Here is a 27,688-nt window from a genome sequence, read left to right as displayed (position 1 = left end):
TAAGGGCTACACCAAAGTCTTTGGTCATATGGAAATGGCGGTGGATGAGCCCCTTGTGGATCAAAAATGACGTTCTAGTTACTGGTAAGAGGGTTACTGTTAAAATAACGCTGACTGGAGTCTATAAAGAGAACAAGTTTCGCCACCAGAATAGAGGTAATTACTGGCATCCTGTTTTGCTCGAAATCTTTGCACCCAAGAAACAAACACATGCGATGAATACACTGAAGAAAATATGATGTGAAAGAGTACGTTGAGAAATATAGAAAAGGAGAGCTCTCATATATATCTACAGCATTTGAGTATACTGCGTTATTTGGATATGAAGAGAAATGTGAACGCGAACGGAGTGTGAGTAGGGCTTTTTACGAATCCTCCAGAATATTTGCAATGTTTATGGCAATCGTTTTTCTAACTAATTTTTTTATAACAGAAATTGAAAAGGAGAGCCATAATTATTTTTAAAAATATTACCATGTATGTATAAGTTTTTCTCTAAAAAACATAATTAACTTAACATCTGTCTATGAAATTTAAACAACACAAAAGCAACACAACTCTGAAAAATTATCAAATATGTTAATTAAGCATGCCTTCCCCATGCTTGTTTTACATTTTTATTTTAATTGCAGCTTTTCTTCACACTTTCTCATTTCTTCGTACTCAATTTCCATATTTAATTTTCCTCATTTTTTGAAAACAAATATTTAGCTAAAATTCTTGCAATTCTTGTCATGATATCTCTATATATTTTTTGTTGCTTTTCCGCCTCTGGTTTCTATTTAGTTTCATTCTATGTGCGCCCATTCGCATTTGTATTTTTGTTTTTCTATTTTGCTATTTATTTGAGCACGGCGATCACAGTTCACAATTGTCACAATAATTCTCTCTAAACATGCTATAGTGTCTACTATGTACGGGGCATTGTGATGGTCATGGTGGTTACAAAACAGCTTTGGCAGTAAATAACCACATGAAACCATTGTAGGGGTGTGAAAATTCTATAGTTTGTTACATCTTTCAAAACCTATGGAAAATAAATTTTCTATATTTACTATACATAAATTCCTCTTGCACATGCAACCCGGTTTTTTTTTCAAGTTTTAGTTAAGACTAAATTTTATCTTCCGAATCAAAAACTCATTAGCTTTGTAGAATACTGCTTTTCGGTTACAGCCGTCTTGACAGTTCTCGGTTTTTTTAAACTACTCGTTTTGAACTCCATCAATTTAGGCTGCCGGTCCCAAGCCGTCGATTCAACGAAACACGAAGAAGACGAACTCGGAAAAATATTAGAAATATTAAATCGCAGCACATCCTATGGCAAGGGCACGTTTACAAAATGGCAGATGAAAGAATACCTTGTAAAGTATTGGATGCACCCATGTTTCAGGAAAAGCGAAAAGGGTGACCGTGGAAAAAATGTTTGGACGCTGTTGGAGCCGATCTAAGAAACATAGAAGCGACGAACTATCGTGGTATAGCTATGGACCAAAATGCATGGAGAAAAATTATGGAGGAAGCCACGTCTCACACCGAGCTGTAGTGCTATACATGATAGCGATGATAGTGCGGCTTGGAAATTCATCATCAGCGCACTCACACTAGAGCAATGCATGAAAATCGTTGAAATGTACTTTTCGTTGCATGCATTTTATGGGACCTGTGATAGTAAGAATTTCAAGAAACTATGGTAGCACTTTCGGTCAATAAACAGAATTGCGCTATTTGGAGCGATAATAATCCACAAGTTTTAGTTGAAATGCCACAACCAACAGCTAAAAACCATCACCGTTTGGTACACCTGATGGGCCTGTGAATCACCTGTTGAAATATTTTCAAAAATTATTTATGATTACCAACTCTCGCGTGCCCCAATTAGAAAGCTTTAAAGTTACAAATATAAAGCTTGAGTTGGATATTGCCACGTGCCACACAGCGCCTTTATGCCTTTAATTTATTGAAAGAGCATTTGAAAAATGATTAATTTCACGAAATAGACCTGTCAACGGGCTCTGGGCTTGTGTACAATGCATGCCTACGTCGATAAACCAGAAATAATTGAGCACTTGGAAGCATTTGTTGAAATGAAACCTAATTTACTGCGAAGAGTTCGTAAAAGTTAAACCCTTACGGTGACATATCGAAGTCATATCCAAGCATTGATGCCATTAGTTTATCAGTCACAAACAGCCAAATTAATAAACACTAAAATATTTTTCTGTATTTTATTTCCATTTAAGCTTATCTGCCTCTAAACAAAAAACTCACTGTTTATAAACTTAAGAAGCTTCAAAAAATTGTTTAGTCAAGCGTACACAAACATATGAAAGAGGGTTCTGCCTGGTAATTAGGAAAGAAGCCATGTGTGTTCATAAATTTAAATAATGGAAAAATGGAATGTTTTCAAGAGCATCTACTCGCAGCAAACAAAGCTCACATGAGCCTGTTTAAATCAAAATTTTTATCTAGAGCAAGTAAGTTGCAGATGCACAGAACAATAGTCCGGCCAATAGTGAAGTATGGCTCCGAAGTATGGCTTATTTAGGAGAAGAATTACTAAAAGTATTCGTGAGGAAGCGAAATGAGAGAGGAAAGTATACGCTGCGAAGCAACTCGGAACTGCTCAGTCGAATGAACAGAGAAGAAATGTTCAAGTTCAATAACATTCACAGAGGATAAGATGACTGGAAAGCACTCGCGCCCAAAAAGCCATTGTGGACTACACGGGGATAGCAGAATAAAAGAGGGGATGACCGCAAAAAAGATGACTAGACTGCGTCAAAGATGATCTGGAAACAATTGGAGTGAGAAACTGGCGATCTCTATCAAATGATAGAGAAGCCTGGAAGAGAATAATGGAACAAACCAAAGCCCTCCCCAGGTATATCACTGACTTATGATGATGATGTTGATGATGATACGAGAGTTGCTATTTCATTTATGTCCTAACAAAAAATTAGCATTGGAAGTTGAAAATGTTTTTCGAAATATTTTTCATGATGATCAACGCATTTTGGTCCTCGTTTCAACCAATTGTCGAACTTCTTTGTAGTGTCACGTTTCTATGAAGTCTTTTACCGCGAGGGGATCATGTTATTGATGCTCGCCTTACTAAAGTCTAATTATGCCTTAGCGGTATACGACATGACGATTTTACTTAATCGTTTCGCGTACTTCATCGATTTTCTGGCGCAACAACCGATTTTGGACGACGTTCCCGAACTTCTTTGGTGAACGAGCTGCGACCAGGAAAAAATTCATTGTACTAGTTTATTTGGTTCATTGATGCTTTCTTGACTTGTTAATCCACGTCGAAAATAGTGAAAAATAATCGCACAGCACTTTCAAAATATTTAATTCCGTTTTTGCCGAAATGAATTTTTATGACAACTAAAAACCACACTAATATGGTTCACACACTAAATAAAATATGTCAAACTCTCCAATAGAAACCTGCGATGGCGCCTGATAACACTAGAAATGCCCAAGGCCAGAATAAATAGAAACCCTCGTAGAACAGAATGCCTACTTTAAAAGAAATCGCGAGAGAGAACCATGTGATTATTGCTTTAAAAGCGCAATCGGGCGACTGAAATCATACAACTAAACATACAATATGGACCAATTTTGCTGTGCACACTTTTTTCGGAATCCTATAATTATGACTTTTTTTTTTGCATAGGCCCTCCACAAGACTCATCCATTGTTTTTTTTTTTTTTGCGCCGTTTCATGCGTTGTCAGCATCTGCTAGCTCACCGACTAGCACAACATTGACCTTCCGCAAGTATTATTTGGCCTACTACGTGCTCCGCTCCCTTGCGGGTTTCAGTCCAGTACCATTCGCGTGTTGCTATCTGGTGGTTTTCTAAGCCTATACCCCATCCATCACCACTTTCTGGGTTTGATTTACCATAGGATGGGTTCCTTATTCGTTGGTCTCCACAGCGCGTCATTGCTGCTGGTGTTCCGACAGAATATTTTACAGATGATGCGAAGGCATTTGTCTGACTGGTTACCGATTCCGAGTTTCTTTTTTCATTAGCGAAATTCTAGAAGCGAATATTTTTTTAAGGCACCCAAGTTCCCAAAATTACAGACCAAGTTCATTTTGACATTGTTCAGTAGTTTTTTTTTAGTGAGTGGAAATAAAACAAACAATAAATAAAATAATATATAAAATTATGCCGGGGCAAAGAGTGGGGTAAGAAATAATCGACCAATACAGTGTAAATTGGAACACCTTCAAAGATACTAAAAATACTTCATTTCTCCATCAAATTTCCCATCACCGATTGTAGCGTGCAAATATTCGCGAATAAAATATGTAACAATAAAACCATACATAAAAACAAAACAAAGAAGCACAAGAAACAAAAAATAAATAAAAAGAAACAAAGCAATCACAACAAAACAGCAGACAAGCGAATAGAAAATATAAAAATAAGAATACGACGAACAACCAGCGTGCCTCGCAGCTAGCACTGCATGGAGAGGAATATTGCGGGGCTACAGAGAGGAGAAAATGAGAGCAAAACATAAAATTTTTATTCATAATCAGCACTTGTGCCGCCCGGGGTCATCCATGGTAGAGCCGCTGGCCATCAAAGCGGCAGCGAGCTGTGCGCTGAGGAACGCCACAATCACTCACACACGAATACACACATACACACATATAGCCAACTACCAAACACTGTCAACTTAAATATATACAAACTCGTATATGCAGACGTCCGTGTGGCGCTGGTGGTTGGTTGGCAGTGGCTCTGTGTATTATTTTCAGAGTTGAAATCCATCATTGGTGCAGTGCCGGCGGTCACATTTGGGATGAAATATTATAATTACGAGCGAAAGGCCCGTGGGCGCTGCAAGGCGAGGTAAGGCGATGGATGGCAAGTAAGCAGAGTAGAATGGTGCTGGTGTTGCAGAAGGTGCCAGCGGATCTGGCGCAGGCAACCAGCCAAACCGGCGATGGCGTAGTTGGTTGCAGCTCTGAAGTTGCTGAAACAAAATCCGCGGCTGCGTCTGCGGCAACTTCTGAGATTGAGCTGCTTGTGGTTTGCCATATGTAGTTCGATGAGGTGTGGTGAGGTGTGGTGTAGTGTGGTAACTTGTAGCACTGCATCAGCGCTGCTCCGTCGCTTATGTTGGGTGGGGTATCACAGCTTAGCTTCGTGTTTGTTTAGTTGTTCGTGCACTTCTAACTTTTGCGGGTGATAGAGATGGATATTATCGATGCCGTTTGTGGTGTAGCGGGCAGCTCAGTGCTGTCCGGCCAGTGGCTAATGATGCCGTTGTAGCGCTTGTTGCTAATTTTGCTTGTGTTTGTGCACATGCGTTGGTGTGGACTCGTGATTGTGGCCAATTTTATAGCTAACGGGGATTCTCTATTTTCTATGGAAATTTTTACAAGTGCCAAAGTAAGACCGTGTGTGTATAAGTGTGCAAGTGTGTGTGTATATGTGGTTCATACTGTTTTGTTGATTCTGGCAAATGTGGCAAGCAAATCGTCGGTTGCAACTCTGTTGCTTATGGCAAATTGTTATTGATGTTTTTGTTTTTACAGCAGCGCCGCATCATCTTAGATGTAATCATTAGAGGTGGAATGCGAAAATTTCGACACACTTGCAGCGCACCAACAATTTGCTGCAGTTGTCGCTGCCGAAACCAACAATATGTATGCACGTGTACACATTGACAGCTATGACGTTGCACGGGGCACAGTTGCAGCGTTGCTGCCGTTGGTGGTGATAATTCAGATGTTGCCAGTTTGATAAGCGTGCAACATCGTACAATTCGCATTTAAGCTTGTTGCTATTGGAACTGTTGCATGCGACGCGAGAAAATTGTTTACGCCTAGAATTAGGGGAACACGAACCAGTGGCGAGTTCTAAACGAAGTGAGACGAACTTAAAATAAATGAAAAGAAATCGATCAAAGGCATACAATGGAATGAAATTAAAATAAATGAAATAAGGTGGAACTGAATTAAGTGAGATAAAACAGAAGAGAAGGAATTCGATGAAATGAAATTAATTGAATTGGGATGGGACGAATATAGTGAAATTAAATGAAATGGAATGGAATGGAACTATTTAATAGAACAGAATGGAACGTGCTGAAGGAGACTGAGATGAAATGAATAAAGTGGAATTAAATAGAATAAATATCAGATTAATCGAAATGACATCTGTTAAAAAAGAACGGAATAAAATTAAATGGAATAGAAGACTAGAAGGGAAAACAAGGTACCGAATTCAATAAATTGAAATAGGATGAAATGGAACAGAATATGAAATAATTTGACGTAAATGAATGAAACGTGTTGAAATATACAGAGATGAAATAAACTAAAGTGAAACCAAATAAAATAAAAACCAGATTAATCGCAATGGATTCTGTTAAAAAGGAACGGAATGATTTAAATGGAATAGAAATGAAACTTAATGAAATGGAATCGAACAGTAATGAAATAAAGTGAAACTAAATAAAATTAAACTTAGATAAATCGAGATGAAATGAAACCAAATGAAATCGATTAAAACGAAATAGAATGAAATGAAACAGAATACAAAATAATGTGATGGAATAGATTGGAACGTGCTGAAATATACCGAGATGAAATGAAATAAAATGAAACTAAATAAACTAAAAGTCAGATTACTCGAAATGAAATCGGTTAATAGAAAGGATTAAAATTAAATAGAATTGAGATGAAATTAATTGAAATATAATGGAATGGAATATAACATTAAATGATATGATGAAAATAAGGAAATGTGAGTGAAATGAAATAAAGCAAAGTAAAGTTAATCGAAATAAAGTTACTGAAATGAAAAACAAAAATTAATTAAACTCAAATGATATATTTGAAAAGAAACGCAATGAAATGAAGTGGAATAAAATTAGCCGAAATGAAATGGAATGACATAGGATTAATTGGAATGAGATGATCAGGTTAGGAGACATAAAAGAAAATGAAATGGATCTATTTAACAACAAAACAGCAAATCACTACCTTTATTTATCAATTGCTGCCTTTAAACTAATTTTTTATTAATTAATTATTAATTGATGCCTTTATTTATTCTTCGCTTTTATTTACTTGTCGATACTTCGATCTTAATTAGAAACCATCTTCTGGAGTTCTTGGCTGTGACGATCAGAAAACTAAAAAACAATTTTTATAATTATTTTTTTCAAAAGGCTGTGTTATCTAATTAATTTAAATCAATAAGAATTTTTTTTTTTATTTTATTTTTTTATTTTTTGTAAAGGAAGAATGCAGCACAAATAAAAAATATAATTTTCAAAAATTTGTTGAAAACGTCGTATTTTAAAATTGTTTTATCTAATAAATTTAAATCAATAATAATTTTCTTCATAGTTTTTTTTTTAATTTTTGTAAAGGAAGAATGCCTCACAAATAAAAAATACAATTTTTAATAATTTTTTTAAAAGGGCGTGTTTAAAATTTTGTTATTTAAAAATATTAAATCCGTAAGAAAATCTTTCTGAGAATTTTTATTAAGAAAAAATGTCTCATAAATCAGAAATCCAATTTTTAATATTTTTTTAAAAAGGCTGTGAAAATTCATGAAAAAGTGAGTCTTCGGGCACTTTGTGAAAAATATTCCAGTTCTCAGCACATCTCAGCAGTGAAAGTAATAGCACTGTCTATTCGGCAACTCAGTTAATATAATTTAAAAAAAGTGTCCATCTTAGTTAAGAGGTAGGACTTAAGCGCTAAGAAAAATAACTCATAGATTCAAAAAAAAAAAATTCTCTTGTCAAAAAATTTATGTATTACTGAAAGTTAATAACACACCTTTCTTCATTGAGTTGGCTGGATATATGTACATATTTTCGGAGACTAACTTCAAATTCCTGCAAAAAAACTAAATAACTTGTCTCATTTTTCGACTGCACGTTTATTAAACCGAAATGAAACTCAGAATTTTCTGCATATTTAAATGTTTCGTACGTGCACGTGTACGTATTTTGAACAAAATATATGTGTGTGCATTTATTTAAATAGCACAAGTCTCAAAGCAACATTTTTGGCCTGCGGTCGCACCTCGAGACCTTTAGCTCTCCAACCCTCCCACCTTCGACGCACGTGCACATAAATTCATATATACATTTACAACTAGATGTGTTTGTATTAAAATTCCATTCAGCGCATAACCTGGGGCAATGCAGATTGCCTCAAGCGAGGATTCTTTTTCTAACATCTCCAGCACTCGCAAGGCAAACGCGCACGCACCCACACACACACAGACACTTCGAGTTGCGTGCAAACGCCGGCATACGAACACACAAGCACAATACGGATTTGTTTGAACCGACTAAATGCCGGAAGCTGTTGCTGACGCGCCATTGCCGACCTCATGCTTCATTTCCTCTTCAACAACGCTCTCTGGCACTTCGAACAGACGATAAAACGGTTCGTTTGCAACCAGTTTGATGGAGTTGTCGGTTGTTTAGTTGCTGTTGCTATTGATGTTGTGATTGGTTGGTGGGTTGTTACGCTTGTTGTTTGTTTGTGCGCTGCGTCGCTCAGTCTTCGCTGCTTTTTCATGGTGTTTAGTGTTGGTTGTTTTGAGCGGTTAAAGGAGTGTTGTGGCTTGTGGAAAAACTGTAAATGTATCACTTCTAACGAAACAAATGGCGCTTTAACATCATTGAGACCCCATAGAAGGATGAGAAATGTAAGTTAATGAAATTCGTTTATCAATTAATAAAAAACAAAAAGCAAATGGAGTCGTTTGTGAACGAAGATGTAGCAACGAATTTAATCAAACATGAATTAGCAACAATATTTATAAATTGATTGTTTAGATAGCGAAAAATTTTGTACAAATGCTCTTCGCACTTTTGTTACTTTTTGTTACACAATCTTGATTGGTACTTTTTATAACAAAATAAAAATAAGAATTTCATTTGTTTAATTACGTTAAAAAATTTGCTTTACCAAAGTCAAATACAAAGTTGTGAACATGAAGTGGAAGTGGCAACTTGTTGCACCCTCATGAATGAAGAAAAGCAGTCACGTGTTACGCACACACACAAACACATCGAGACTAATAAGTGCGTGCACAGATATGCGTACACCGGCAATAGCAACGACGAAAAAAATTTGTTAGAAAAAAAGTGTGCTTGCACTCCATCAATTGGTGCGTAATAGCCCAAAATGTAACTGAAATTGGACCAGTTAGCCTCTACTTTTTTGAAATATTTGGGTATCCAATAATTAATTTCCATGTGTTTTACTTTGTTGAATTTGCCGATTAACAAATTTACTAAGGCTAAGAGAAATTTGCCGTATCAGTATTGCATGGCCTTTTCATTGTTAACTTCAATTCGCCTACTTATTTCTTCGCTGAAACTGCAACGACATCTTCAGAATAATGGCTAATAAATTTAGTTTAATTTCTCATATTTTTTGATTAGCGTTTGTCCGGAAGAAAATAAATCAACTAGTTTGTCAAGTTTTCGAGTAATAGAAAAAAGTAAGAGCATTCAGACTTAAAACTTATGTAGTTAATGTAGACTTTGCTGAACTTAACTTAACCTAACTTAACTTAAGAAATTGTCAATGATTACTCAACACATCACTATTTTATTTTTGTATCTTATAGTTATAAGGCGGAAACTTTTAGTAAGTGGTCAAAAGCGGACTACGGCCACGGTAAAATCCTGGCTGACATTTTGGAGCTTCCCGGACCGGTGAACTATGCACTTCCTCCCTCCCTACCCTCAGGGAAGAGTGGGAACGGAACGATGTAAGACAGGGCTTGTATACACAGATGGCGCAAAGCTCGAAGGTAGATTGGGTGGAGGTGTATATTTCATCGAGAGATCTATTTCAATTTTCGGCTCACCGATTACTGTAGTGTATTCCGGATATCTGGATATATACCTGGATATGATATCTACATTTTCACTGATAGCCAGGCGGTGATAAAATCCCTGGAAAAGCAGTTGACAGCATCCAAGATAGCCATGAAATGGCTGAGTCATTTCACCTAAAGGTGACTTATCTTCCTGGAGATTGTCAAAATAAGCACAGTTTTAGCACACTGATCTCTGTTATATCGGGGCACTGCCTAATAGGTAGGCACGCCTAGAGGATGGGATGAGTTCTGCAGAGGCTGACTAGATGAGGAAGAGGGAGAGACGATCTCGCACTTTATGTGCTATTGGCCTGTTCTACCCAGACGAAGGTATACTCTTCTAGGAAGGCAATTTTTTTAATGAATTGGAAGATTTCAGTACTATGGAAATTAGGAATCTTCAACATTTTTGAAAAGTGCACACTGGTTTTAGGAGAGATAAGGACAAATTCCCCACCCGAAATCACAATGGGCTATGAGCCTCAGTGTGTCCCTCGTGGACGAATGGGTTGGTGCGTGACTATCATTCGGAAGTGCGTGGCACGTATGTTTGGCCACGTTGTGGTCATCCTTTCGAAGTGTGTGTTTTTTAGTCGGAAACTCTCATGAGTATTTCTATACCGAAAAAGGAATATGTATGACTCCTACTCTCACAGCTACACCTACTTAATAAATCTCTCCACAATCTACCAATCTCCCCGCGGAGCTGCCAAAAAGGTATTACCCAATGGGGCTGGTTAGCTCAAAGGCCGCTAAAATATTTGTTACGTCTCCGTCTTACATCATTGTGTATATGTTTTGCATGCGTGCAGATTCACTCCAGTTATCACCCGATTTCAGCATAAAATGGAAAGTATAATTCTCCGTTTAATTTTCCGACGTTATTACCGTCTTCTTGCCTCTCCGAACAGATTGGGTAGTTTGGGAAACTGTCATGGCCGAATCTATAGAGTTATTTTCGAAATACCCCATACCTTGAAAGAAATTGGGTAAGGTGGAACATTATATCCTCATGGTTCCCCCATGTCGCAAGAATGGATGGTCTGTTCCGCCGGTCTTGCCATTGGGTGATTGAAAGGCGCGTTTCTTCTCCAGCAATATCTTTACGCCTTGCTCTACCGTCGAGTTCGGATAACCTTAAATACACTCTCTGCATTTCTTTCGACAAAATGTCTACGGGAACTAGTCCTGCAATAACGAAGGAAGCGTGGCTATGCTTTTCCACCATTACTAGATGAAATAGCTCCCTATTATTCTGGTAATCCTTTCGAAGTGAATCCTTCTTCGTACTTCAAGGCAATCTCGACTTGATTGGTCATCCTTAGCAACTCGGAGTTTCTGTGCTTATAGTAATTTAAATGCGGAAATTATAGTATGACTTTAATTTCATAGGTTACATCATTTCGACAAGAATAACTAATTGAAAGAAAAAACATATTTTTATTCAAACTGCTTTTAAACTGAATGTAAATCTAAACACGATCGCTCTAGTTCACAATCGACGATGAAATACCAATTCGTGCCACTAGTTCGTGGTTTCCCTGAATCGTGGTAACTAAACTTCACACCTTCCCTTGTGTGAAAACTCATTCCCACTCACACCATGATATACATATGTATCAGCATACACGCAAACACACCCACATTAAAGGGGCAATAGCTTAGGTACGAAAAAAACTGTAAAGTGGGTAAAGAAAAAACAAAAAGCTAACGCATGCAACACGATGTCACAAACTCACACCACCGGGTGTATGTATTAATTGACTATACTTTTATATACAGTGGCTTAATATGAGAAAATGATTGGGGAAAAAGAAATCCATTATTTTCTCGGATGATCGCTGTAGTGATATATCTCGTAAAGTATCGATCAAACAATTTAAAGTTTACGCTCGTTGCCAAGGTGATATTACCTAAACCAATTATTTTGCCATTTTTTGCTTGTTCCATTCAGTTGTGAGTTACGCGGTGTTAATAATGTTAGTCAACAAAGAGAAAATTCGATACATTTTACATTTTTTCTTTGATAAAGACGAAAATGCATTGTGAATGGTATTTATAGTGCCGTTACTGTAACAGCTAATTACATGCAATTTTGGTTTCGTCGATTCCGTTCAAGTATTTTGGTGTTAAAGAAACTGTCGAAAATTTCGATAAAATTATGGTGCCGATACTGTCGATTCTGTTCAGGCAATTTTTATTTTCAAATGATCAGAAATAATCGAAGTTGAACGGCATATTAGTAGTCGCTGCGTCTCCCAGGAATTAATGATCGACCATAAAACAGTTTTACACCATTTGCGTAAAAATTTTAAGCAAAAATTATTGATTGAATAGAGGAATTGTAAACAACATAAATACAATTTAATTATTATTATATTATGAAGTTGGAATTTGAAAAGTCAGCCAAGAAGCACCGAGAGATTTTGTAACTCCTAAAGGCTAAAAATTCCATTGTATTTAAAGCTCTGGAAAGTAAGAGGGCAGATAGTCAAGGAGGAAGGGACAGAAGTAGCAGAAAAAAAGAGAAAGAATAGAGACATAGAGCTAGCTAGATCTGCCACATTCTTTGGCAAATCTGAAAATATCCTCCAGTTTGAGAGAACGTATGTTAGTCACTCTGATGATATCGGAATCTAAAATTTGTAAGCCTTGCTCTAACAAAGGCAGGACACTCACAGAGAAAATGCTTAGTGCTATCCGGATTCTCTAAGCAAGATAGGCAAATCGGGTTCTCAATGATTCCAATAATGGTAATATGGTTACCAAATGGATTGTGACCTGTAATAATAGCGACCATCAACCGAACGTCTTTTGTACCAAGTTTTTGGAAGGAAGTTCGACCGTTTTCTGTTCGGGTTTGTCACAAAACACTTTGCAGTTCTGCAGAGTTCTATTCTTCAATTCATGATTCTCGCAGAACTGATTCCCATTATTGGTTCTGCTTCCACAGTTGACCAATTCATCGGCATTTTCAAGATAAACTAAAGATTTCCTCATTTATTATTATTATTTTTAGTAAAAAAGTTATTCAAAAACAAAATTGTATAAGTATTGTAATAAAATATGTATGATACATCCTTTATCAGGGATTTCGGAATATAAAATTCCAATTTGGTGAGTGCCTATTAATTTTATCCCACAGCTGCATGTCAACTCCGGTTGGAAAATTATTTTATGAGAAAATTTTTAATGGCAGAAATTTACTTGGCGGTTTGCGATTGCTGGGCGAGGTCGAGATTATCACCGATTTGCAGTCGCAAAAATTGAATTTCGGAAGAGCTAATTGCTCATTGCTACACACTGTGCACTTTTTGTTGTCTAAAATAGAAGTATACTCCTACACTATATTGAATTGTTTCTATGCTTATATGTATGGGTGTGCGTGTTTGTGGTATCACATCGTTATTTCAAGTGTGACAAACTGCGTTGTGGTCTTTCCGTAACAACTTTTCTTATTTCCAGCTATCTATGAATGTACGGATGTACATATTCATGTGTATGTATATGTAAGTCGGCATGTTTAAGCCATTTTCGGGGGGTGCGCTACATGCATGCGCTAGCGTTGTGTATGTTGGGCAGGTGTTGAAAGTTGTTCACCTTTTTTGCCACAACATGAAGGGATGTCGATTTTAACAGTCTTTTTTCAATTCTCAAAAGCTTTCGATGGCTTTTTGTTGCCAATAAAATTGCTGCAAAGAGTTTTTGGTATAGCATATAACTATTTTTGTTATCTACTTTACGTCTTTTTATTGCGTGAGTTATTTACTTCTAATTTTGCAACAGAAAAAGTGTACGGCTAGTTTAAGTCATAGCGTAAGTCCAATAAGTTTAAAAGAGATTTACCTCTGGAAGAAATATCTCAAGCGACATGGTAACATTTTTACGCACGCACTCCATTACTTGTCTGTTTGTATACTGTAGCTTACCTATAGCGCGCGACTGGAGCTTGTTAAAAAACTAAGTTCAAAATTAAAAATATGCAATTTCCAAAAATTGTTTATCTAAAGAAATATGCATCATAATAAAGGGTGATCAGATTGGATGTATTGTTTCAATAGGGTTTTTTTGAAAGATCACGCGTGACTACTGGCATATTAAATGCATGATTTTTTTCAGTATTCATTGACATTTCATCATGGACATGCCTCAACAACTTTTAAAAATTGTACACTTTTTTTACGAAAATCGACGGTCTGTGAAAATTATTCATCGCGCGCTCAGGCCAACTTATAGTGTTCAGCGTTGAGGCCCATTTTTGGCTTAATGGCAATGTCAATAAGTGAAATTGTCGTATTTAGACTGAAGAGCAACCCGCAGCCATTCAAGAACAGCCATAACATCCATTGAAAATAACCGTTTAGTGCGGCATATGGGTTGGAGGAATCATCGGACGAAGCTATATCGTCATTATAAACGACTTTTTGATGCCGGAATTGAAGCCCGTGATCCCTAGAGCAATTGGTTCCAACAAAACGGCTTTACTTGCCATACAGCTCGTGAAACAATGAATTTACTGCGTCGTCGTTTCGGTGCGAAATTTATCTCTCGTCTGGACCTGTGGATTGGCCACCAAGATCTTGTGATCTTGGACTTTTATTTCTGGGGGTTAGTAAAGTCCAAGTAGTTTGTGGATAAACCGGCTTCGATTGAGGCATGGGAAACAAACATTACTAAAGTGATTCACGAGATGCCGACCGAAGTCCTCCAGCCAGTCATTCAAAATTGGTGTTTACGGATGGCCGAATTACGGTGCAGCGGCGGCCAACATTTGAAAGGGGTTATCTTTAAAAAACAAATGTCATGAATGGTTCTACACAAAAATAATAAAGATTGCCCAATGAATTTGAATTTTCGTTCTTTTATTTCAATTTAAAATTCGATACCTCTAAATTGATCATCCTTTACAAGGTGACGCAAATTAAATCATCCAATTCTGTTTTTGAACAACTCTTTTACCTGTTGAAAAAAAAAAAATATTTTAAGTGACGAAAATCCTTACTTTGACCCTTACGCACTACATTGCATTGACTGTTTGTGTCCTGCAGCTGTCCAGTTCACAAATATCAAATATGATGAATGTACGACGCTATTTTGCAAAAATTATAAATCTCCCGATAGAATGTTCAATTTTACCTTAATTAATGAATCTTTTGTTTGTATTGTCTGAAATAATATAATTTATATGTACAAGCACAGTTAAGGACAGGTTTTCAAATTATGTTGCCTGTTTAAATTATGTTACTTAAGGCAGTTGCCCTTCAGGATTTTTTAAGTAATGGCTATCCACCTTTGAACAAAAATAAGTAAATAAATAGTTGACGCATTTACATCAGTTAGGTGTTTGGCCGAGCTCCTCCTCCTATTTGCGACATGCGTCTTGATGTTGTTCCACAAATGGAGTGATCTACAGCTTTAAGCCGACTCCGAACGGCAGATATTTCTTATGAGGAGCCTTTTCGTAACAGAAATAACTCGGAGATTTGCCATTGCCTGCTGAAGAGCGATCGCTATTGGAAAAAACTTTTTCTTCATTTTGGTATTGGTCATGCACGGAGACTCGATCTTACGCTCTCCCGAATGGTAATCACGCACTAACCCATTCCACTACGGCGGTCGCCTTTGAATACTTTTTCTAAATTTTTGACATTTTCTTAAATAATTACAATGCACCTTTGAGGGCTTTTTAAGTTTATATGATTGATAAAACCTCATTGGAATACTTATCAACACTTCCCAAAAACCTTCACACGAAATTTGACAACTTCATCTAATAATAACAGTAACTTCGTCTTTTTTGGTCGAATTTTTGTGCATTAATTTTGACCGCATTAAATATCACAATTCACTAATTTAACATTTTGCATTTGATGTACATAATTTTAGAATAAATGCCAACGCCTCGAGAACATTTGAAAACTATATTAGTTTTGAAGCGAACTATGTGTTATTTAGCGTGTATGTATGTGTGTATTTGAATATCTAAAATAGACATTAAATCTGTGATACCCATATGTGCGTGTGTATGTATATGTCTATGTGCGTGTTCATTATTGCTAACAATTTATTTTGTATATATGCACCAGAATGGGAGTGTCTGCGTGTGTGTATTTATTAAACTTTGAAACGACAATACAGCCTCGAACAAATTTCAATTCGACAATGAGAAAACGCAGTGTGTGTGTGCATTTAAGCTTAAACAGGTAAATTCTACAAATTAGCTAGAGGCGTTAATTTCAAATCAAATATAAAATCAGTTGAAATACAATGATGACGGCGGCAGCGACGGCTGCGTTGTTGGCAGTGAATGAAAAAAGCAGCCAAAGCAACATTTACGGCACGGCAGAGGCGGCAACAGCTGCAGCTCCACCGGCGGCAATGATGGCAACGGCTGGCAGCTGGAGCGATGGCGGTGGCGGTGGAAGCGGTAATAGCAGGCAGCGAAAAGATGCGGTAAAATAAGCATCAATTTTGTGCTAAAGCAAAATGTTAAAGCCTCATTTTATGGCTGGCAGGCGAACCGGTGTTACCAAAGTTGAAATGCCGACGGCGATTAGACCAAAAAGTAACCAAACAAAAAGCACACAATAAACCTCTCGTGGACACGCAGCTAGTGAAGCAGTTAAATTAGCAAGAGACAGGGGTGGAGCTGTTAGGCAGCAGCACAAAAAATTAAAGACAGAAACACACACATATGCAAGAGCCATCAATATAGAGTGTAAGCGGTTGAAGGAAGCAAACTCCGTGCATGCAAATTAAAAACCAAATGCACACCCAGCAAATGACATGCACATAGAGGCAAAATAAAAAATGCAGAAAAGAAAATGTAAGAAGCAGCACTGCAGCCATAAAAAGTCAATTCCGGTGCGGTGGTAAGATTTGTGAGTCAGTGCGGATTAAACAACATTTCCAGTTGAATAGCCGGCTTGTGAAGAGTAAATAGTAAATGCGGTAATGTGTAGTTCATGAGGGCTTAACTCAAATGGGAAAATGTGCACACAAAGCAATTGTTTAAACCTAAGCAAAATTTCGCTTATTAATTCATTCAAGTTGAAAAGTATTCGTGCACCTGAGCTGCAATCCTTTTGATGAAAATTAAGGTATGATTTGTTTACTCAGGTCTCCTACAAAGATTAATATCTTTTTCAAACAGTTTTATTAGAAGTGCAGCTGCTAAGCATCAAAATTCAAAAACAAGAAAAAAGTTTCTTCGAAAATAATAGCCTCTCGGCATACAAAGGCAAATCTCCGTATGCATATCCGTGATGAAAATGGTTCTCATAAAAACCATGGAACATGCAACCATAGAATGAAACTGTAGATTCCCCCTCCACTAGTAGAACAACATCAAGACGTATACCACAAATTTGGAAACGAACTCGGGTAATCGACCAACAAATAATATACGTTCTATACAAAACTTACTCTGATTTGGTCATTACGTCCATGTATTCATTTATATTTATTTTATTTTCTTCAAAGGAATCCTCTAGAATCAGTACACACATTTTGAAGTTTTCTTTTTCAATCTGCAAACCATTTTTTATGCATCGATTTTGCAACGTTTTTTGTAAAATCAAAACTTAGTCGTAGGTTTATAGAGAGAACTGGAATTGGATGAGTCACTGTGATGGATATTCATTTATTTATTTATCAACAAGCAGGTTGCTTCAGACTATAAGATAGATATGTAGATACACACGAAGACCTTAGACTTAGAGTAAGAAAAATCAAAGTCTTAGAAAAAAGAATAAGCATTAAATTGAGCTAGTATCCTACTAAAAGGAGTATTCATCCTATAAACAGTGCTAACCATGTCCACAAACCCTATTAATTCCAGCGGATAATGCGTGAGGGACATTAAAATTAATTTTATTGAGCAGATACGGTCAAAGGCAAAACACATCAACAACAGAAGACGCCTAAACAACTTCGACACTACAGTCTATACAGATTGCTCTAAAATGGATCGTGGTGTTGGAGCTGGTATATACTCTCATAGACTTAAAATTGAAAAATCTGTGCGTCTCCCCAATACCTGCAGTGTCTTTCAGGCGGAAGTACTGGCAGTTGGGGAAGCTTGTAGGCTACTAATCGCAGATTTCTCTTTTAAGGGCAATGTCGCTATTCTTTCGGATAGCCAAGCTGCCTTTCGGATAGCCAACTGGATTCAGCTACTACAAACTCTATAGTGGTGCATCAAAGTAGGAATAGCCTCACCACCTTGAATGTAAAACATAAAGTTACCTTAATCTGGGTGCCGGGACATCGGAATATTGAAGGTAACGAAAAAGCAGATGAACTGGCAAGAAGGGGATCTGCCATGAATAACGCTCTTGCAGAATCGGTATTCACACCATTAGGTGCAGTCAAGAGTACGATTTCCCTTAAATACCTCCGAATCGCAGATTGTAGATGGAGAGATCAGACGAAATGCAAAATCAGCAGAACGTTATGGCCCACCTACAACCTCAAACAATCGTTAATATTGTTAAACATGAAACGACGGGATGAATGGAGACTATCGGCAGTAACAACTGGCTTTTGGTCTGTCGGAGAACAAGCAGCCAAAATGGGCATCACATACTGTCATAGTTGTAAACAACCGGAGAAAAAGGTAACAATCTTCCATTTCCTCTTCCATTTGCCCTGGAAGGATAGAATGTTAACCCTGGGCAGGCCGCTGTTCGAGAACCTAATAAGGTTCTTAAACCGCGCAGACTGGATATAGTCATGCCGTAAATAACTGTTAAACAAGTTGGCAACGAGGATGTGGCAACAAAATGGTGCGGAAGCGATAGTTGGATTCTGGAAGAATCACCACAAAACCTAACCAACCAACACACTGGTTTTAGGAGAGATAAGGACAAGTTCCCACCCGAAATCACAGTGGGCTATGAGTCTGAGTGTGTCCCACAGTGGACAACCGCTTCAACCTAATCTAACTGAAAGGAAAGCGCACAAGAGTTTTCTGAACAGACTCTAATCTATTAATATAGACTGCATGTAACGGTCTTCAAACTAATAGTGCATATTCTAACCTGGACCGAACTAAGGGCGAGTGCAACAGGGATAAGATAGTCAAGATCTATTTCCACGAATAAAGGCGAACATTGCGAACGATTTCAAATGAAAGTGAGTGGCGAACTTGAGCTTGGAGTCACAGTAGACACCCAGGTCTTTTAATTACGCCCACAACCACTGAGAATGTTTGAATCTTCGGCACATTTAACTTCTTAATAGAATTTCAGATCATCCGCGTGTGGAAGAAAATTACACTTTGAAAAACAGGAAGGTTAATAAATAGAAAAAATAGTAACGGGCCTAGAACATTACCTTGGGGCACCCGAGGAAGCAACAAAAGAATAAGACCACACATTAGCAAATCAAACGGCACTGTTGAGAGTGAACGCCAAGACCCTCAAGTTTAGCTAACAATATTGGGTGAGATACCTTAAGGCTTAAGCCTTAGAAAAATCTGTGTAGAGGGCAAGAAAAATATTAAAGTCGAAGTGCGAATCTCCGCCTTTTTTATTTCATTTTATGATTGATAGCCAAGAATTTTTATCATATATACATATATATATATTATATATGTATAATTGACTCGTACAGCCTTTTTGGGTGTTTGGCCGAGCTCCTCCTCCTATTTGTGGTGTGCGTTTTGATGTTGTTCCACAAATGGAGGGACCTACAGTTTTAAGCCGACTCCGAACGGCAGATATTTTTTATGAGGAGCTTTTTCATGGCAGAAATACACTCAGAGGTTTGCCATTACCTGCCGAGGGGCGACCGCTATTAGAAAAAACTTTGTTTCTTCATTTTGGTGTTTCACCGAGATTCGAACCTACGTTCTCTCTCTGAAATCCAAATGTAGTCACGCACGAAACCATTCGGCTACGGCTGCCGCAAGCGGTGGTTCCAATGTTTCCATTCTATTGATATGAACGTCGAAGATGAGGTACGCTCTGGTAAGCCAATTGTCCAGTAACTGAAGATAGACCAAAAACCCGTTTGAAATTATTGAATAAGCCAGGCCTCAAGAAAATTCTGAATGTATCAGCTGACCTGAACGAAATAGGCTATTGGCCAGAAGTGAATATGGCATAAAAGATACAGAAAATATCTTGGGGCAAATAAAATTAATAACGAAATTCTTAAATTGTGGAATTATAGAATTGACTCCAAAAAATGGACACAAGTTATCATATTAACGCCGAACATTTGTTCTAAATCGCATAATCGAAACTATGGTATGTTAATTTCATTATAAAAATAAAGTGAAAACATGCGTACAACTTTTTACTTCACCTAATATGACTAAGCGGGCGGCCGCCGTAGACGAATGGTTTGGTGCATGACTACCATTAGAAAGTTCGTACAGTCGAATCTCTGTGCATGAAACACCAAAATAATAGAAAAAGTAACAACACCACAAATGGGAGGACGAACCCAACTCCCAAAAACAGGGCGTAAGTACCAATTACATTATATATATGCTTATACAAGGTGAAGTCCAAAATAAAGAAGACAAGCGTTATAAAACTGTTTTTGATGGCGCCATTTTTTAATGAGTTAATGTGTTGCAAGTCACATCCCTAGCTGACTTCCAGTGAAAGCTTGGTGACATTCGGTTCATTCGGTATGTTTGTGTCAACGGTGCAAAAATGAGTTTCGAACAAAGTGCTAATATCAAATTTTGTTTTAAAATCGGTGAAACGTTTACCAAAACATTTGAATTGATTACAAAAGTTTAAAGCGATGATTGGCTAACTTGTGCCAGAGTGTGAATGGTTTACACGTTTCAGAGATGGTTGTGAGGATATAAATGACAATGAACGTACGGGCCGCCTAAAATCAGTAATCACCGAAAATTTCATAGAAATTGTTCGTATATTTTTACGAATAGTCTGTCCACGTTTCATTCCGCACAATATAACTAAGGACCAAAATTTTCTCAGAATTCAAGATTCGAACGGCCTCATTAAAGAGGTGAGAAAAGACGAGAACTTCCTTTATAACATTTAAACTCGTGATGAAACGTGGTGTTTTCTACACGAACCTGAAACTAAGTGTCAAAGTGCCGACTGGAAGGCCCCAGACGAGCCACCACCCAAAAAATCCCGTTTGGAGAAGTCAAAAATCAAGTCGATGCTCATTTGGTCTTACGATTCCGAGGGAATTGTCCAGAAGGAGTTCGCGCCAACGATCCAAACCGTCAATGCAATTTTCTATCTTGACATTTTGAAGCGTTTGTTGCATCGCATTCGACGAATTCGCTCTGAATACCACGAAGGAGGAAGCTGTCGCTTATTGCATGATAATGCACCATCTCACCGATCTGCTTTTGTGACTGATTTTTTGACTAGAAATGGCATTTTAACCATCAATCACTTACCGTAATGGCCTGATATGTCTGCCTGGGACTTCTACCTATTCGGAAAAATCTATTGTTTTTTTGTTTTATTTTAGAAACTAAGAAGTTGTTTATAAAAATATATTAATTGTAAAACTATATAAGTATACATGGTATATAATCAAAAATATAATTTTAATCATATAATATTTTTAAATGGCATTATCATCTGATTGTGAAGCAAAAATTTGGGTATAAAGAAAAATTTGTTTAAAAGGACGAACAATAATTTAATAAAAATTGATTGCGTAAGACGTCGTCTCCTTAAGGCTAGAATAGTAAATAATACTTCAGATGAATTAAGTATAAAGGATGTAGGTCAGCTGTATGTTTTCCTTCAAAGATGAAAAGTATACCGATCTTAGAGCAGTGTAGTGTCAAAGGAGCTGTTCTAACGGACCCCTTTCTTCTTCGCATAAGTTACATACGCCGCTCTGGACCAATCCCATTTTAGCTGCGCGATATGGAGTGAGACAATGTCCCGTTAGTGCTCCAACCAATATTTTACATAGAATAAAGTTGGTTGTTTTCGTAATGCTGTGAACTTATAGCATTATATTGGCAATCCTGTAGGAGGTCGAGGCTTCCCATATAGACTATGCTTCCAAAATTAGTACCTAATCTAGTTCCGCCTTCTAAACCGAGAGTGAGGCATATTCCTTGAACCCTGGTACCCAGTAAGTTGTGACCTGTATATTCTCGCAGAGCTCGTCCATTTTGAATCTACAGTGTTGCACACATTCCGAGTTAGTCATTACAGCCTTAATTGTTTTAATAGCAGGTTGACTAACTTTGCGGATGTTTGGGCGAGTATCGAGGGGAGTAAATTCTAACGCTAATTCAGCTGATTTGGTTATAGCATAGATCTCAGCTTGAAATATGCTACATACGAATATATTTCTACTCCTTCCACCAGTTTGGATGCATCCATAAAGAATTTGTATGCGCGGTAATCGAATTCTGAACCCTTCTGCCAACCATTCTATTACAAAACCAGGCCTCTTGTCCAAGTTTACGTGTGAAATAACGTAGTCTTGTGAGTTACTGTGCCTAAAAAGCCTTTGTGAAAATTATCCACTCATCCTCACGATCAGTTCTTGCTAAAAAGGGAATAGATGTAAGTATCAACACCATCAAACGTCAACTGAAGGAGGCGAACAAATCCTACCCTCCCCCATCATCAAAACCACTGCTCTCAGAAAAACACATTGAGAAACAACAAAACAATCACATTGAAAATGTGTGGGGAACTATGCAAACGTATCTTGCCGGGAAGTTAGTCCATGATTTAAAGCAACTTGTGCGTCAAGCTCGCAAAATCTAGTCCTGTTTGTCGACGAGCTATACAGAAAATCTGGTTCAAAGCATGAAGAAGATGCCAGGCTATACTCGACACCGATGAAGACTACACGGCTTATTGAGTAATTGCAACTTGTAGTTTTGTACATACTTTCATGTAAAAAAATTTAAAATATAGGTATATCTTTTATACTGCATGAATAATTGCGGTTCTTTTTTTCTGACACAGACTGTATATGCAAGCAAAGCCTCAGGAACCAGCTAGCGTCTTATATTTTTGCTCAGACTTCAATTCTAATGCTGAATTTACGTGGAAATTTTTCGCGACTATGGTTTACAAGAGATTTAGTTCTGATAGCACACGCAGTTGCACTTCATGCAAAAGTACAAAATCCTGCTGTTTATTACAATCTAACGTCAATGCAGAGACGTTGAGCTCAAACATTTTTCTCTCATCAATTCTGATGCCTACTTGCACAACTCTTGAACACTGTTCATCTATCAAAGCGACTGACCGAGCTGAGTTACTGCGTTGCATTTGTCGCCGCTATATAACGAAAATTACCGTTTTTAAGTTTTTAAAAAATTAAAGGTGCGGACGAAAATGATTATCAATCAAGGAGGTAAATGTCAGTTTGATGACTATGACAACGGCAATGACACTGGCAACTGGAGGGAGACTGGCCACGCGAATGACAGCGGCTGAGGTACATTGAACATATACACTGGCGCACAACAAAAAAGTTGATGATAATGATGATTGAGTTTTGCACGCAAGGGCCAAAAATATCTGTGTCGTTTGACGCCCCTCCACTCACCACAATGACATATCGGATGGGCTGATGAACTGACTGAACTACAGCCGAAAAACGGAATGGAGAAACGGGAATTGTGCGCTTCCGGCGATTTTTGAGTTGACTTAATTTATGATTTTTTTTGTAAAGGTTGTTGTTGTGTTATTACAATGAAATGTGATGCTATGAGACATACTCAAACACACACATACACAAACTTAACGCTATTTTCGTTTTAAGGTCCTTTTTAAGAAATCATACATATTATGGCAAGCAGAGCAAAAGCACCAGCACCAACAATGACAACAACAATTGCAAATAAGCTAAAGACTAACTACCTCTGGTGACTGTATGGAACTGGTCCTAATGCCCATAGGCATTATTCACCAGAGTTTTTTGTCTCAGTTTTTATCCTTTTTATATTGCCAATGTGTAAAGTAGAGTGAAATGTTTGCAGGCATTGGAGAAGAAGAAGAAGGAGAAGAAGTGTGTGTGTAACAACAGAAAATATCAAACTGTCAGTTTTCGAAAAGCCAACCGCAGGGCGTTTTAATACATTAAAAATTAATTCACACATACAAATGTGAAAAAGGACACATAAACACACACATACACACGAACACGTATGCATGGCTATGTGTGTTTATAAACGCCAGCAGCAGGAACGGTGAATATAAAACAAAACAAAAATCAAAAAGTAATAACAAAAACAAAATCAGGGGGAAGCGTTGCATTTAGTTTATGAGGTAAATGTGAAATGTCACGCATTGACAGGTTTCTGAGATGTGTTTAAACATTTTTGACCCCAAACAAATTGCAACAAAAACAACAATAACAACAACGACAACAGTAAAATGGGCGGCCCAAGCGAAGGTTGTCCATGTGGCCAACGCCAACGGATACGATGCACACGAGTGGATTGCAGCAACAAGAAATCCAACAACAATTATGAAAGCGTATGGTGGGGCAAAAATAATAACAACAACCACAAATAACAAATATCGCCACAGAGCATAAAAACGTCAAAGCAACATAAAACTGTGTAAACCTTCGTGACTTGAACAAAATATGATTATCAATTCGGCCCGAAGGGAAATTCCTGCATTTCCATACAAAATGCACTCTCAGATTATTATTGTAAAATATGGACGAGCATACATATCTACTCTACTATATACATACATACAAACTATATAAACTGACATACAAACAAAAACATTAACCAAAGTGAAGGAGCGAAGGAGTGAGTGAGTGAGTGAGGAAGATCAAGAAATAAGTTGCTGTCTGGTTGTGCTTAAATGTACGTTTGTACGTATGAGAGTGTCACACAATTAAAATAAAAAAAGCTTTTGTAATTGTTTCGTAGTTGTTTGGTTGGTTAAATTTGTCGTTTTTTAGTTTTGTTTTGCTCTTCAATTTTGAGAGTTTTTGCATTTTATTTTAAACTTTATATTGCCATGTGCTAGAGTTTTTTGTTGTTGTATTAATTTTTCAAGGCGTGTAAATATTTAAAGTTGATATGCAAAGTGGCCAGCAGGCATTTTGTGTGGCATTTAAATGACCAAAATGTGGCAAAAGGCGAAAGCACACAAAACACAAAACATATGAATAAATACTACACACACACATGCGCAAGCCATTCACGCACACTAGCACCTACTTCATTACTAAAAAATATGTTATATGCCAATATTGCGAGCGTTAACGGTAAAGCGTTTTGTTGTAAGTTTTTCTGGAAATGTAAACATTTCTGATTAATTTTGTTGCAACCAGCAAGAAGCATAAAAATTTAAATAAACACATACTCGTGCATGCATACGTATGTTTGTGTGTGAAATACTGCTTTCTGCTGGGAATTGTGATACAGAGTTAAATGAAATTTGTTTCTTCAAATCTGATGTTTTTGCATTTAAATGAGTACAATTGGGCGAATTATCCCTAACAATGTGTAATATTAGTAATACCTAATACAGTGTAACCTCTCCTAATGCGCACCTCTATTAGCCGAACAACTCGCTTGAGAGAACATTTCATTCCAAATCAACCAATCAACCAATGCCAAATCTTAAGTTTCAAGAGAAGGTGCCCTCTTTTGAGTGGGCGGACAAAAGCTGACTGACCGTGAATGTCTCTCCAAAAGAGGTTTCACTGTATTAGAATATCGAATCCGCCAGATCACTGAGTGTGCCGCAAAAAAAGTTACGAATACAAATTTTTTTTTTCAAATTTGCATCTTTTTTCCAAATGCAGTACTCAAAAATTACATATACAGCGGAATCACGAAAACTCGTCAGGTCAACAAGTTGAAAATTGCGATAATTCGTAATGAAGTTCGGTCTGAGCGATTACGAGTTGTTCCGATTACACTGTTATTTATAGTGTCATCTAGCGGTTTTGTAAATAAAAAGTAGATGTCAAAAATAAATTCTCAAGTACAAAAACTTGTCAAGTACAAGTTTGCATTTTGTTAATAGCATTAAAAATACTTGAGTAAGCATTAATCTTTCCTAATAACTTTGGATTAATTAAAGATAACTTCGTTAAAAAAAACTATTTTTCTTAGTATTTTAGATAGAAGCCGAATTGGCTAAGAATGACGTGGAAAACAATTATTAATTGCAGCCTTCAAAGGAGAAATGGACACATGAGAATGTTTATTGGTTTCACGCCCAGCTACGTCCTACCCGTAGTAATCCAAGGGATTAAGGGCTGGGGAATTAGGTACCCATAGGTTCGGTGTTATGTGGTTATGGAAATTTCAGCTAATCAATCTTGTGCCGAAATCGCTTTGTATGAAGGAGTAGAGTCTTGCTGAAAGATTTATGGCCTTATGGTCTCGATAACTAGGCCCTTCAGAATTATCCAGCTCCCTCGCTAAGAGATATGGAAATACTAATTTGGAGTTGACTTTTTTTAATAATTTGTATTGCATATAATTTAATATTTAATTATATAATTTATAAGCCAGTGAATCTATCGCTTATTTCCTGAAAATTCTGAGTTATGATATTCTGCGTGCAAAGCCGCGTTGTACTAGGTTGTTCAATAAGTTTTGGGGTTCCATAAGAGGGGGCGTTGCTATTTGCTTAAATATTTTTTTGTTATGTTGGTACACACCCAATTTTTGCCAGGCTCGATGAAAACGACTAGAGAGGACCCATCTGCGGTTACAGCGGCCCAAACCATTGCCTGTGTCGGGTGCTGCCTCCTGGTGGCCAATCGAAGATTCAAATTCTCTATTGTTTCGGGAGTTTACGAATTGCTCAATTTGAAAATTTTCTCAGAAAACAGGAAATTGACTGCTTTCGGCCAAGCGAAGCAACTCCTTTGCTCTCTCATGTCTGACTTGTTGCCCTTCTGGTGTGAGATCATGCGCCTTTTGGATCTTGTAAGGCTTGACTTTAAGTACATTTTTCAGTATGCGCCGATGCTACGGTCAGATATTTTTAGATCTTTCGCCATTTGATTGGCACTTCGTCTTCTTCACTTTTTGAACCATTTCATGTGTCGTTACAGTCTTTTGATGACCACCTCCATAACGTTTCGCGACGCTAGCAATATCATTGTAACTAGTAACAGTGCGATAAACAAAAATATTTTAATGGGCTCGAGCCCACGAACAATCGCTGGTTGTCATTTCCTAGGCAAATACTTGTATAATGCAATCACTCTATTACGTTTGAAATCCATTACTGATTTTCTGTTTTCGCGTTTACTCTCGGCAAAATGCTTCCGCACGCTTGTAAACAAAACTCTTGACTGTCATTTGGTCAACTAACAGACAGCTGATGCCCGTGCACCATTGGTTACACTTTGAGTGCCGGACCCTGTATTTTCTACAAGGAAAAATCAAGTACCGTGTTGGTTGGTTGGTTAGAGTGGTGATTCATCCAGAATCCAATTAGCGCTTCCGCACCATTTTGTTGCCACATCCTCGTTACCAAATTGTTTTACAGTTATGCGGTTTAGGAACCTTATTAAGTTGACAGTTGCTCGAGACTCTCGAACAGCGGTTTGCCCACGGTTAACATTCTGTCCTTTCATAGTTCAGGGCATTCACAGAGGAAATGGAAGGTTGCTTCTTTTTTCTCCGGTTGCTTACAACTATGACAGTATGTGTTGTGAGGGATGCCCACTTTGGCGGCTTGATCTCCGATAGACCAGAAGCCTGTTATGACTGCCGTGAGTCTACAGGCGTCCCATCGTTTCATGTTTATCAATGTCGACGATTGCTTGAGGTTGTAGGTGGGCCATAACGTTCTGCTGATTTTGCATTTCATCT

The 27,688-nt window shown here is 37.5% G+C and overlaps 1 protein-coding gene across 2 annotated transcripts in view; it reads left to right on the top strand.

The window, feature by feature from the left end:
• The first annotated feature begins 8,591 nt into the window (after positions 1-8,591).
• The window catches only part of LOC128867644 (BTB/POZ domain-containing protein Tiwaz), a 146,037-nt gene continuing 126,940 nt past the window's right edge, over positions 8,592-27,688 (top strand). For both annotated transcript variants that reach the window (XM_054109065.1, XM_054109066.1), the window contains exon 1: positions 8,592-8,712. The gene's annotated coding sequence lies outside the window, so the exon portion shown is untranslated. The remainder of the gene's footprint in view (positions 8,713-27,688) is intronic.

This window comes from Anastrepha ludens, chromosome 6, assembly GCF_028408465.1.
Source record: "Anastrepha ludens isolate Willacy chromosome 6, idAnaLude1.1, whole genome shotgun sequence".
Taxonomy (NCBI): domain Eukaryota; kingdom Metazoa; phylum Arthropoda; class Insecta; order Diptera; family Tephritidae; genus Anastrepha; species Anastrepha ludens.
Note: the sequence above shows the minus strand (reverse complement) of the source record. Positions and strands in the feature narration are given on the sequence as shown.